The sequence below is a fragment of the Ovis aries genome, chromosome 2, assembly GCF_016772045.2.
Source record: "Ovis aries strain OAR_USU_Benz2616 breed Rambouillet chromosome 2, ARS-UI_Ramb_v3.0, whole genome shotgun sequence".
NCBI classification, from domain to species: Eukaryota; Metazoa; Chordata; class Mammalia; order Artiodactyla; family Bovidae; genus Ovis; species Ovis aries.
Window position 1 is genome coordinate 83,798,244 of NC_056055.1, and position 13,465 is coordinate 83,811,708.

At 43.6% G+C, this 13,465-nt stretch overlaps 1 protein-coding gene across 2 annotated transcripts in view; it reads right to left on the minus strand.

The window, feature by feature from the left end:
- Positions 1 to 13,465, minus strand: part of TTC39B (tetratricopeptide repeat domain 39B) — a 153,981-nt gene that overhangs the window by 106,864 nt on the left and 33,652 nt on the right. The window lies entirely within an intron of this gene.

Here is a 13,465-nt window from a genome sequence, read left to right on the forward strand (position 1 = left end):
TCTTCTTTAATAAGCTCACATCATACTACTGCTTTAGACCTCTTTAAAAGTTTTCCACTGCACATAGAATAAATCTAAATTTAATAAACATCCAAGACCTACTGTATAGTATAAGAAATAGTCAATATCTTATAATAACCTATAATGGAAATGTTTCTGAAAAAGAATATATATACACTATACGTGTGTGTGTGTGTGTGTGTGTGTGTGTGTATACATATGTGGGTGCTTAGTCGCTCAGTCATGTCTGACTCTTTGTGACCCTTTGGACTATAGCCCACCAGGCTCCTCTGTCCATAGAATTTTTCAGGCAAGAATACTGGAGTGGGTTGCCATTTCTTCCTCCATGGATCATCCTGATTAAACAACGGAACCCATGTTTCCTGTGTCTCCTGCACTGCAGGCAAATTCTTTACCCACTGAGCCATCAGGGGAGGCCCATATATATGTATGTATAACTGAATCAGTTTGCTATAAACTTGTGTTGTGTGCTTAGTCCTGTCATTTGTTTCACTGTGCTTCTGGGTTGAATGAGACTGAAGAGTGTGTGCTTAGTTGCTCAGTTGTGTCCAACTCTTGAGACCCCACAGACTGTAGCCTGCCAGGCTCCATGGGATTCTCCAGGCAAGCATACTGGAGTGGGTTGCCATTTCCTTCTCCAGGGGATCTTCCCAACCCAGGAATCAAACCCAGGTCTCCTGCATTGTATGCAGACTCTTTACCAACTGAGCTACAAGAGGAGCCTATATAATATAAACTTGAAACACTGTAAATCAACTATATTTCAATTTTTAAAAAGAACAAGGTAGAGTCCTGAAAGAAAAATAAAATTCAAATTCCTTCTCAAAGATCTATGAAGCCCCTAAAGGACCCTGACAGCCTCTGACTATCCCTCTGCCCACTGGCCCCCTTACTCACTCCAGTTCCGCCACAGGTCTGTCCTGTTCCATGCACAAGCGAAACTCATCCCATGCCTCTCTGCATGTCTCTTTCCTAGAATGTTCTTCACTCAACTCTTCCTATGGCTGACTCACTCTCATCTTTCTATTTTCAAGTCCTCTGATAAACCAAATTAAAATTACTAAGAATAGCAGCATACTAATAGTTTCCCATCACCTGATTTCTTTCATTCTCAATACCATTCTTAATATCATCATCTCTAATCATCTCATTTGTTTACGTGGTTACAATCTGTCTCCATCAGGGCAGGTTCTCATTTATCTTGTCTACAATAGAAATCACCAGGACTTGGCACAGAGTTGTTGCTCAAAAGATACATGTTGCTCAATGAATGAATTGAGCTTGGGCCACCAAGGCAGTGATCACATCACCTCATTTAGAAATATAACACAGAAATGAAGAAAGAGGACCCAAGAGCTTTTCTCTCATTTGATTATTAATACTGAACAATGTATACAGCATACTACGGCTTCCCTGGTGGCTCAGATGGTAAAGAATCGGCCTGCAATGCAGGAGACTAGGGCTCAATCCCTAGGTCGGTAAGATACCCTGGAGAATGGTTTGGCAACCCACTTCAGTATTCTTGCCTGGAGAATCCCATGGACAGAGGTGCCTGGTGGGCTACAGTCCATGGGGTTGCAAAAGACTCAGGCACAGCTGAGCAACCAGACACATACAACACACTGACTCTGCAGGCAGGCAGGAAACAAAATGTGTAAATACAACAAAGAAGAGACATTCTAAGTAGTGGCAGAACTGAGTTGCGAATTTGGGATCCCTGATCTATTTATCTACATTCATACCATACTCTGTAAGGGAGGTGGAGTCAGGGGCAATTCCATCTTATTCCTCATTCTCCAGACACTAATGCCTGGAGCAAAATCAGAAGCTCATAAACCAGCCATGAAAGAAAAAGGAGCTGGCCCTCTAGCAAAAGAACCTAAGCCAATGTATAGGCTTCTCTGGACTATATAAAAATTTCTAAGAAAAGACTCCTTTCTCCAAATCAAAAGTCTGAAAAGGCTCTTGGCATCACCAACCTTGTCATTTTGAATCGCAGCCCAGTTTACCATCTGAAGGGTTGCAGAGAAGGTGAAAGACTAGGTTCTCCAGGAACCCACTTCTAGCTGTGATGACCAATTAAATTTACCTGTGCCAGATACCAGCTCATGGTCCCTCCAGCATTCCTATTAACCCCACCCAGGCCAACCTGTACCAGGAAGGTGGAATGCAGAGAGCATGCTCCTGAGAGCTTCTGTGCACCTGACCCCCTCCTCACAAACCTCAACCTAGAGCAGAGCACACAGCAGGCACAGAGACACTGAGTGGGCTTCAGGAAAGATAGCTCAGAAAGCCAGCTCTCCTTTTAAAAAGAAACAAGACTAATATTTACACTTAAACAACTAATACCCCTATACCCATCTCAGTGTTACAGTTTTTCCATTCGTCAGGTACTGATGTGAGAGATGGACCAGAAAGAAGGCTGAGCACCGAAGAATTGATGTCTTTGAACTGCGGTGCTGGAGAAGACTCTTGAAAGTTCCTTGGACAGCAAGGAGATCAAACTAGTCAATCCTTAAGGAAATCAACACTGAATATTCACTGGAAGGACTGATGCTGAAGCTCAATCTCTAGCACTTGGCCCACCTGATGCAAAGAGCTGACTCACTGGAACAGACCCCGATGCTGGGAAAGACTGGGGGCAAGAGGAGTAGGGGGCAACAAAGGATGAGATGGTTAGATGGCATCACTGACTCATGAGTTTCGGCAAATTCCAGGAGATAGTTAAGGAGGAAATATAGGCATGCTGCAGTTCATAAAGTCCCAAAGCGTCGGACACGACTTAGTGACTGAATAACAGCAACAATCCATCTCAAAACAAGAAACACTAAGTTATATCCAGTAAGAAATCATCTTCATTTGAGTGACACCACTCCCTTTATCATAAGCAGTATGTGCCTGAAGTGCCCAGTCACTGCAGTCATGTCCAGCTGTTTGTGACCCTACGGACTGCAACCCATCAGGTTCCTCTGTCCTTGGGATTATACCCGCAAGAATACTAGAGTGGGTTTCAATGCCCTCCCCCAGGGGATCTTCCTGACCCAGGGATCGAACCCACGTCTCCCACATTGCTGGCAAATTCATTACCCCTGAGCCCTGGGGGAAGCCCCTATCATATGCAGTAGGTTCTCTAAATAAAACATACTGTACAACAGGGAAACCACAGCTAACAGTACTGCACTGCATATTTGAAAGTTGTTCAAAGAGCTGATATTGAAAATTTTCATCATACACACAAATTATGACTATGTGACATGATAGATGTGTTCAGTTCCATTCAGTTCAGTTGCTCAGCTGTGTCCGACTCTCTGCAACCCCATGAACTGCAGTACGCCAGGCCTCCCTGTCCATCACCAACTCCGGGAGTCCACCAAAACCCATGTCCATTGAGTCAGTGATGCCATCCAACCATCTCATCCTCTGTCGTCCTCTTCTCCTCCTGCCCTCAATCCCTCCCAGCATCAGGGTCTCTTCAAATGAGTCAGTTCTTCACATCAGGTGGCCAAAGTATTGGAGTTTCAGTTTCAACATCAGTCCATCCAATCAACACCTAGGACTGATCTCCTTTGGGATGGCCTGGTTGGATCTCCTTGCAGTTCAAGGGACTCTCAAGAGTCTTCTCCAACACCACGGTTCAAAAGCATCCATTCTTCGGCGCTCAGCTTTCTTTACAGTCCAACTCTCACATCCGTACATGACTACTGGAAAAATCATAGCCTTGACCAGACGGACCTTTGTTGGCAAAGTAATGTCTCTGCTTTTCAATATGCTGTCTAGGTTGGTCATAACTTTCCTTCCAAGGAGTAAGCATCTTTTAATTTCATGGCTGCAATCACCATCTGCAGTGACTTTGGAGCCCAGAAAAATAAAGTCTGACACTGTTTCCACTGTTTCCCTATCCATTTCCCATGAAGTGATGGGACCGGATGCCATGATCTTCGTTTTCGGAATGTTGAGCTTTAAGCCAACTTTTTCACTCTCCTCTTTCACTTTCATCAAGACGCTCTTTAGTTCTTCACTTTCTGCCATAAGGGTGGTGTCATCTGCGTATCTGAGGTTATTGATATTTCTCCCGGCAACCTTGATTCCAGCTTGTGCTTCCTCCAGCCCAGCATTTTTCATGATGTGAGATGTGAGATGGATGTGTTAACTAACCTCATTATGGTAATCATTTCACAATACAGTCATGTATCAAACCACTAAGTTGCACACCTAAAACCTACACGATGTTATAGGATAAGTATAGCTCACAAAGCTGGGGGAAATTCTTAAATTAAAAAATAATGTTAAAATCAATTTTTTCCATTTAGATGAATAATAAAAATTTAATAGAATGCCTCCACGTAACAGAGAAAATCCACCAGAGTTCTAGGATATTATTCTAATAAAGTAGAAATGAGAAAGAGAAAGAGAAAAAAAGCCAGAGAGAAGGATAAAAAGAGGAAGAAAACTTTGTCTCTAAATACCAGAAAAAAAGGTGATTTTTTTTTTCCACTTAAAAAAAAAAGGAGTTTCCCTGGTGACTCAGATGGTAGAGAATCTGCCTGCAGTGCGGGAGACCCAATTGGATCCCTGGGTTGGAAAGATCCCCTAGAGAAGAGAAGGCTACTACTCATTCTAGTATTCTTGCCTGGAGAACTCCATGAACAGAGGCTACAGCCCATGGGGTCACAAAGAGTTGGACACGACTGACACACAAAGAGAAGAACTAAGATTAATGAGTGTCTAACATGTGTCAGGTACTTTACAAAGCTCCTCCCAATGTGTAGCAAGTAAATTCAGTCACAGGTAACTACCTGAGCAATATTACACAGCTGGTAAGTGAAGGAACTGAGATTCGACTCCAGATTTAACTTCAAAGTATTTTTTTACTGTTAATTAAGAAAAACATCCAAAACTTGGAGCTAAGGCAATTGGGCAGGAGTGGAGAAGTGGAGGAGAGAAAGGGGCATCGTATCTCTGGAGGTAATACTGCAGACTGTTGCACAAATCCTCCCAAGGATTCTTGAATTCTCTCAGATGATGTCCTTGTGTTTGACTTTGCTATTTACTGTCAGATTAGAGCCAGAGCATCGCCTGTGGAGGTATGGGTACTTAGTGACCTGCCACAGGGGCAGGGGGTCTGGATGCAGCAGACCTGGTATGGTATAAGCCCTCTTGGAGGAGGTCGCCATGAACACCACCAAAGAGCCGCCAGAACGTACACAGGACTAGGGAAACAGACTCTTAGAGGGCACAAACAAACTCCTGTACACACGATGACACAGGAAAAAGGAGCAGTGACCCCACAAGAGACTGAGCCACACTTCCCAGGGAGTGTCTCGGAGTCTCCGGCAGAGGCATCGGGCAGCGGTGGCCTGGTGCAGGGCTGCGGCACTTAGTGCAGCAGTGCAAGCGCGGGACCTCTTGAAGGAGGCTGCCGTTCTCTTCCCTACCTCCACCACAGTCTGGCCTCAGGTCAAGTAACAGGGAGGGAACACAGCCCTGCCCATCAACAGAAAATTGGATTAGAGTATTACTGACCATCAGTTCAGCTCAGTCACTCAGTCCTGTCTGACTCTTTGCGACCTTGTGAACTGCAGCACACCAGGCCTCCCTGTCCATCACCAACTCCCGGAGTTCACCCAAACTCATGTCCATCGAGTCGGTGATGCCATCCAGCCATCTCATCCTCTGTCTTGCCCTCTTCCTCCTGCCCCTAATCCTTCCCAGCATCAGAGTCTTTTCCAATGAGTCAACTCTTCACGTGTGGTGGCCAAAGTACTGGGAGTTTCAGCTTTAGCATCATCGCTTCCAAAGAAACCCAGGACTGATCTCCTTTGAATGGACTGGTTGGATCCCCTTGCAGTCCAAGGGACTTTCAAGAGTCTTCTCCAACATCACAGTTCAAAAGCATCAATTTTTCAGCACTCAGCTTTCTTCACAGTCCAACTCTCACATCTATACATGACTACTGGAAAAACCATAGCCTTGACTAGATGGACCTTTATTGGCAAAGTAATGTCTCTGCTTTTCAATATGCTATCTAGGTAGGTCATAACTTTCCTTCAAAGGAGTAAGCGTCTTTTAATTTCATGGCTGCAGTCACCATCTGCAGTGACTTTGGAGCCCAAAAAAATAAAGTATGACACTGTTTCCACTGTTTCCCGTCTATTTCCCATGAAGTGATGGGACCAGATGCCATGATCTTCATTTTCTGAATGTTAAGCTTTAAGCCAACATTTTCACTCTCCTCTTTCACTTTCATCAAGAGGCTTTTTAGTTCCTCTTCACTTTCTGCCATAAGGGTGGTGTCATCTGCATATCTGAGGTTATTGATATTTCTCCTGGCAATCTTGATTCCAGCTTGTGCTTCTTCCAGCCCAGAGTTTCTTACGGTGTACTCTGCATAGAAGTTAAATAAGCAGGGTGACACTATACAGCCTTGACGCACTCCTTTTCCTCTTTGGAACCAGTCTGTTGTTCCATGTCCAGTTCTCACTGATGCTTCCTGACCTGCATATAGGTTTCTCAAGAGGCAATTCAAGTGGTTTGGTATTCCCATCTCTCTCAGTATTTTCCACAGTTTATTATGATCCACACAGTCAAAGGCTTTGGCATAGTCAATAAAGCAGAGATAGACGGTTTTCTGGAACTCTCTTGCTATTTCCATGATCCAGCGGATGTTGGCAATTTGATCTCTGGTTCCTCTGCCTTTTCTAAAACCAGCTTGAACATCTGGAAGTTCACGGTTCACATATTGCTGAAGCCTGGCTTGGAGAATTTTGAGCATTACTTTCCTAGCATATGAAATGAGTGCAATTGTGCGGTAGTTTGAGCATTCTTTGGCATTGCCTTTCTTAGGGACTGGAATGAAAACTGGCCTTTTCCAGTCCTGTGGCCACTGCTGAGTTTTCCAAATTTGCTGGCGTATTGAGTGCAGCACTTTCACATCATCATCTTTCAGGATTTGAAATAGCTCAACTGGAATTCCATCACCTCCACTAGCTTTGTTTGTAGTGATGCTTTCTAAGACCCACTTGACTTCACATTCCAGGATGTCTGGCTCTAGGTGAGTGATCACACCATCGTGATTATCTTGGTCGTGAAGATCTTTTTTGTACAGTTCTTTTGTATACTCTTGCCATCTCTTCTTAATTACTGACCATAGCCCAGCCCATAAGACCTAGTTTCCCCCTCACTCAGTCTCTCCCATTAGGAAGCTTCCATAAGCTTCTTATCCTTATCCATCAGAGGGCCAACAGAATGAAAGCCACAATCACAGAAAACTAATTAAACTGGTCACATGGACCAAAGCCTTGTCTAACTCAGTGAAACTATGAGCCATGCCGTGTAGGGCCACCCAAGATGGGCGGGTCATGGTGGAGAACACAGACAGAATGTGGTCCACTGGAGAAGGGAATGGCAAACCACTTCTGTATTCTTGCCTTGAATACCCCATGAACAGTATGAAAAGGCAAAAAGATAGGACACTGAAAGATGAACTCCCCAGGTCGGTAGGTGCCCAATATGCTACTGGAGATCAGTGGAGAAATAACTCCAGAAAGAATGAAGAGACGGAGCCAAAGCAAAAACAACACCCAGTTGTGGATGAGACTGGTGATGGAAGTAAAGTCCGATGCTATAAAGAGCAATATTGCATAGGAACCTGGAATGTTAGTTCCGTGAATCAAAGCAAACTGGAAGTGGTCAAACTGGAGATGGCAAGAGTGAACATTGACATTTTAGGAATCAGTGAACTAAAATGGACTGGAATGGGTGAATTTAACTCAGATGACCATTATATCTACTACTGTGGGCAAGAATCCCTTAGAAGAAATGGAGTACCCATTATAATCTACAAAAGGGTCCAAAACACAGTAGGTGGATGCAATCTCAAAAATGACAGAATGATCTCTGTTCATCTCCAAGGCAAACCATTCAATATCACAGTAATCCAAGTCTATGCCCTGACCAGTAATGCTGAAGAAGCTGAAGTTGAACAGTTCTATGAAGACCTACAAGACCTTCTAGAACTAACATGCAAAAATGATGTCTTTTTCATTATAGGGGACTGGAATGCAAAAGTAAGAAGTCAAGAGATATATGGAGTAACAGACAAATTTAGCCTTGGAGTACAGAATGAAGCAGATCAAAGGCTAACAAAGTTTTGCCAAAACTATGCACCACTCATAGCAAACATCCTCTTCCAACAACACAAGAGAAGACTTTACACATGGACATCACCAGATGGTTGATATCAAAATCAGATTATATTTTTTGCAGCCAAAAATGGCGAAGCTCTATACAGTCAGCAAAAACAAGACCAGGAGCTGACTGTGGCTCAGATCATGAACTCCTTATTGCCAAATTCTGACTGAAATTGAACAAAGTAGGGAAAACCACTAGACCATTCAGGTATGACCTAAACCAAATCCCTTCTGACTATACAGTGGAAGTGACAAATAGATTCAAGGGATTAGATCTCATAGACAGAGTGCCAGATGAACTATGGACAGAGGTTCATGATACTGTATAGGAGGCAGTGATCAAGACCATCCCCAAGAAAAAGAAATGTCAAAAGGCAAAATGGTTGTTTGAGGAGGTCTTATAAATAGCCGAGAAAAGAAGAGAAGCTAAAGGCAAAGGAGAAAAGGAAAGATATATACATTTGAATGCAGAGTTCCAAAGAATAGCAAGGAGAGATAAGAATGACTTCCTCCATGATCAATGCAAAGAAATAGAGGGGAACAATAGAATGGGAAAGACTAGAGATTTCTTCAAGAAAATCAGAGATACCAAGGGAACATTTCATGCAAAGATGGGCTCGATAAAGGACAGAAATGGTATGGACCTAACAGAAGCAGAAGATATTCAGAAGAGGTGGCAAGAATACACAAAGAACTATACAAAAAAGATCTTCATGACCCAGATATCCATGCTGGTGTGATCACTCACCTGGAGCCAGACATCCTGTAATGCGAAGTCAAGTGGGCCTTAGGAAGCATCACTACAAACAAAGCTAGCGGAGGTGATGGAATTCCAGTTGAGCTATTTCAAATCCTAAAAGAGGGTGATGTGAAAGTGTTGCACTCAATATGCCAGCAAATTTGGAAAACTCAGCAATGGCCACAGGACTACAAAAGGTCACTTTTCATTCCAATCCCAAAGAAAGGCAATGCCAAAGAATGCTCAAACTACCGCACAATTGCATTCATCTCACACGCTAGCAAAGTAATGCTCAAAATTCTCCAAGCCAGGCTTCAGCAATATGTGAACCGTGAACTTCCAGATGTTCAAGCTGGTTTTAGAAAAGGCAGAGGAACCAGAGATCAAATTGCCAACATCCGTTGGGTCACCGAAAAAGCAGGAGTTTCAGAAAAACATCTATTTCTGCTTTCTTGACTATGCGAAAGCCTTTGACTGTGTGGATCACAATAAACTGGAAGATTCTGAAAGAGATGGGAATACCAGACCACTTGACCTGCCTCTTGAGAAACCTCTATGCAGGTCAGGAAGCAACAGTTAGAACTGGACATGGAGCAACAGACTGGTTCCAAATAGGAAAAGGAGTACGTCAAGGCTGTATATTGTCACCCTGCTTATTTAACCTCTATGCAGAGTACATCATGAGAAACATTGGACTGGAAGAAGCACAAGCTGGAATCAAGATTGCTGGGAGAAATATCAATAACCTCAGATATGCAGATGATACCACCCTTATGGCAGAAAGTAAAGAGGAACTAAAGAGCCTCTTGATGAAAATGAAAGAAGAGAGTGAAAAAGTTGGCTTAAAACTCAACATTCAGAAAACTAAGATCATGGCATCTGGTCCCATCACTTCATGGCAAATAGATGGGGAAACAGTGGAAACAGTGAGAGACTATTTTGGGGTTCCAAAATCACTGCAGATGGTGACTGCAGCCATGAAATTAATGCTTGCTCCTTGGAAGAAGAGCTATGACCAACTTAAACAGCATATTAAAAAAGCAGAGACATTAGTTGCCAACAAATGTCCATCTAGTCAAAGATATGGTTTTTCCAGGATGTATGGATGTGAAAGTTGGACTATAAAGAAAGCTGAGTGCCGAAGAATTGATGCTTTTGAATTGTTGTGTTGGAGGAGACTCTTGAGAGTCCCTTGGACTGCAAGGATATCCATTCCAAAGGAGATCAGTCCTGAATATCCATTGGAAGGACTGATGCTAAAGCTGAAACTCCAATACTGTGGCCACTTGATGCAAAGAACTGACTCATTGGGAAAGATTCTGATGTTGGGAAAGACTGAAGGTGGGAAGAGAAGGGGACAACAGAGGATGAGATGGTTGGATGGCATCACCAACTCGATGGACAAGAGTCTGAGTAAGCTCCAGAAGATGGTGATGGACAGGACAGCCTGGCATGCTGCAGTCCATGGGGTCACAAATGAGTGACTGAACTGAATAGAAGCCAGATACTATGAGATTATTTATTAACGTGCAGATTTCGGAATGGTAAGGAAACCTCAAAGATTACAGTTTTATGACCCTGCAAGACACTATCCAGTTTTATCTGTAGCCAGTGATCTTAAGCTAACACTGTTCTTGTTTGAAGTCTATAAATACCCAGTTCCACAAACAGTCCGTGAATCAGTCTACCATCTCACTGGTTTCCCACACTGATGGGTTAAATAAAAGTTTCAGCATGTCCACTTTATATCTTTGTGAGAGTCATATCCGCTCCTTTCCTCAGTGGATTCCCATCAGCCACTAGGTTTGGCACCTGATCTGCAGGGAACTGCTAGTTAACAGTCTCCCATCCAACACTAAATACCCATACATCAACACGCATTTCTCACAGAGCATAACAAGATTTTTTCCACCTCTGGTCTGTTTGCTTCTCCAAACTCACCATCAACCTCCCGGTGCTTCACCACTGCTCGTTTTCACTTCCCCAGTGATTACAACAGTTGGTTTCCCTGAAACTTCCCACCACTAGGTAAGTGTACCATGTGGCTGCTGCTACTAAGTCACTTCAGTCATATCTGACCCTTTGTAACCTTATGAACTGCAGCCTACCAGGCTCCTCTGTCCATGGGATTCTCCAGGCATGAATACTGGAGTGGATTGCCATGGTCTTCCCTTCAGGAGAATCTTCCCAACCCAGGGATCAAACCCACATCTCTTATGTCCCCTGCATTGGCAGATGGTTCTTTAACCCTGCACCACTTGGGAAGCCCATGCACCATGTGGGGTCCAGTTGAAAGAAATACAGTCAGAGAAGCATCCAGAGTCCTTCCAGTTTAAGGAAAGTAATACAAGAAAGGCTTTAGGATAGTTGATGAAACAGAGATAGATGTTTTTCTGAAATTCCCTTGCTTTCTCTATAATCCAGCAAATGTTGGCAATTTGATCCCTGGTTCCCCTTTCTTTTCTAAACCCAGCTTGGACATCTGGAAGTTCTGATTTGCATAATGCTGAAGATTAGCACACAAGATTTTAAGCATGACCTTACTAGCATGGGAGATAAGTGCAATTGTCCAATGGTTAGGTTAGCACATTCTTTGGTACTACCCTTCTTGAGAACTGGGATGAGGATTGACCTTTTTAAGTCCTGTGGCCACTGCTGGGTCTTCCAGAATCTAATGGCAGAAAGCAAAGAGGAACTAAAGAGCCTCTTGTTAAAGGTGAAGGAGAGTGAAAGAGACGGCTGAAGACTAGATTTTAAAAAACTAAGATCATGGCATCCAGCCCCACTGCTGCATGGCAAACAGTAGGGGGGAAAGGGTGGAAGCAGTGACAAAATCCTCTTCTTGGGCTCCAAAAGCACTGCAGATGATGACTGCAGCCATGAAATCAGAAGACGATTGCTTCTTGGCAGGAAAGCAATGACAAACATAGACAGTGTGTTGAAAAGCAGAGATATTACTCTGCTAACAAAGGTCCATATAATCGAGGCTATGGTCTTCCCAGTGGTCACATACGGTTGTGAGAGCTGAGCCATAAAGAAGGTAGACCACCAAAGAACTGATGTTTTGAACTGTGGTGCTGGAGAAGATTCCTGAAAGTCCCTTGGACAGCAAGAAGGTCAACCCAGTCAATCCTAAGGGAGATCAACCCTGAATATTCACTGGAAGGACTGATGCTGAAGCTGAAGCTCCAGTACTTCGGTCATCTGATGTGAACAGATGACTCTTTGGAAAAGTCCCTGATGCCGGGAAAGATTGAGCGCAGAAGGAGAGGAGGGCGTCAGAGGATGAGATGGCCAGATGGCATGGCAGATGCAATGGACATGAACTTGGGCAAACTCTGGGAGATGGGGAGGGACAGGGAGGCCTGGCATGCTGCAGTACATGGGGTCACAAGGAGTCAGACACAACTGGGCAACTGAACAATGACAACAACACAAGAAAACTCACGCTGCTGACAAAACAGATGTGCTCAGCGGGAAAGCCTCAGCATTTAGCTCCATCCTTAAAGACCACTGCATCAGCCTCCCCAGCTCCCATGCTGGGGCCAACCCTGAGGAGCTACTACTCTTGGGCATAAGAGTAATAAATGTTTATTTGAGCCACACCTGGCTCCTAAGCACATGCTGCCTCCAACGGAACCTCACTTTCTCAAGAGCCTATCTTGACTCCTGGCTGCGGTCAAGGGCCATCTGACTCCTGAATTCACTTTAAAACCCGACACAGAACTCTGCACTTCAAAAACTATTAGCAGATAATTGTTAGAAGATTGGCTAGCTGAGAACCCTTGTCCTGAGATGAGAGGTCTTTACTTTGAGCAGTTTCATTCTGCAATTCAGCAAATGGACTAACCTTGTTAGGTGAGAGATTCCCCGGGGGCAACCTTCCAGATGCCACCCACCACTCCAGGGCCTGCTCCCTGCTGGGTGGGGAGCCTGAAACCTGACTTCCTTCCCCCAGCAGGATGGAGGATCCTGGACACGGAACAGAGAAGTGAGGAAAAGGAATGGGGGGTGCTGTATCACTGCTAAAGTGTTTCTAAACCATTTTCATCTTCATTTGTAACATCCTGAGTAGCAAAAATGCATGCAAGTGCATTTAAGTGACAGCAAGTTTTTAATAAGTATTTTTTCTTTAAGACTCTTAAATAATGGAGATACTAACAATGAAGATAGTCACATTATATTTTGCCCTAAGGGAGAGAGGCAAACACTAAAGATAACAAATATGCTATTAAAATATGCAGGAATTTAAATACTCTATTAATTTCCAAAGAGACCGAATAGATTTACAAATTTTTCAGGTCTCCCTATCTGGATTTTAATTCACTTTGGGGTATGAAAAGAAATATGTGGTAAATATTACCCTAAGAAGGAAGAGAGAGTAGGAAGGAACATGATAAAAATTAAAAGTAGGTACTGCAAATCCGGTAAGTTGAATCCCTTCTCTATGGCCTCTTCCTTTCTCCCCTTACCTTTTCGTTTTTCTCATCTTCCTCCTGTGTCTCTTTCTCCATTT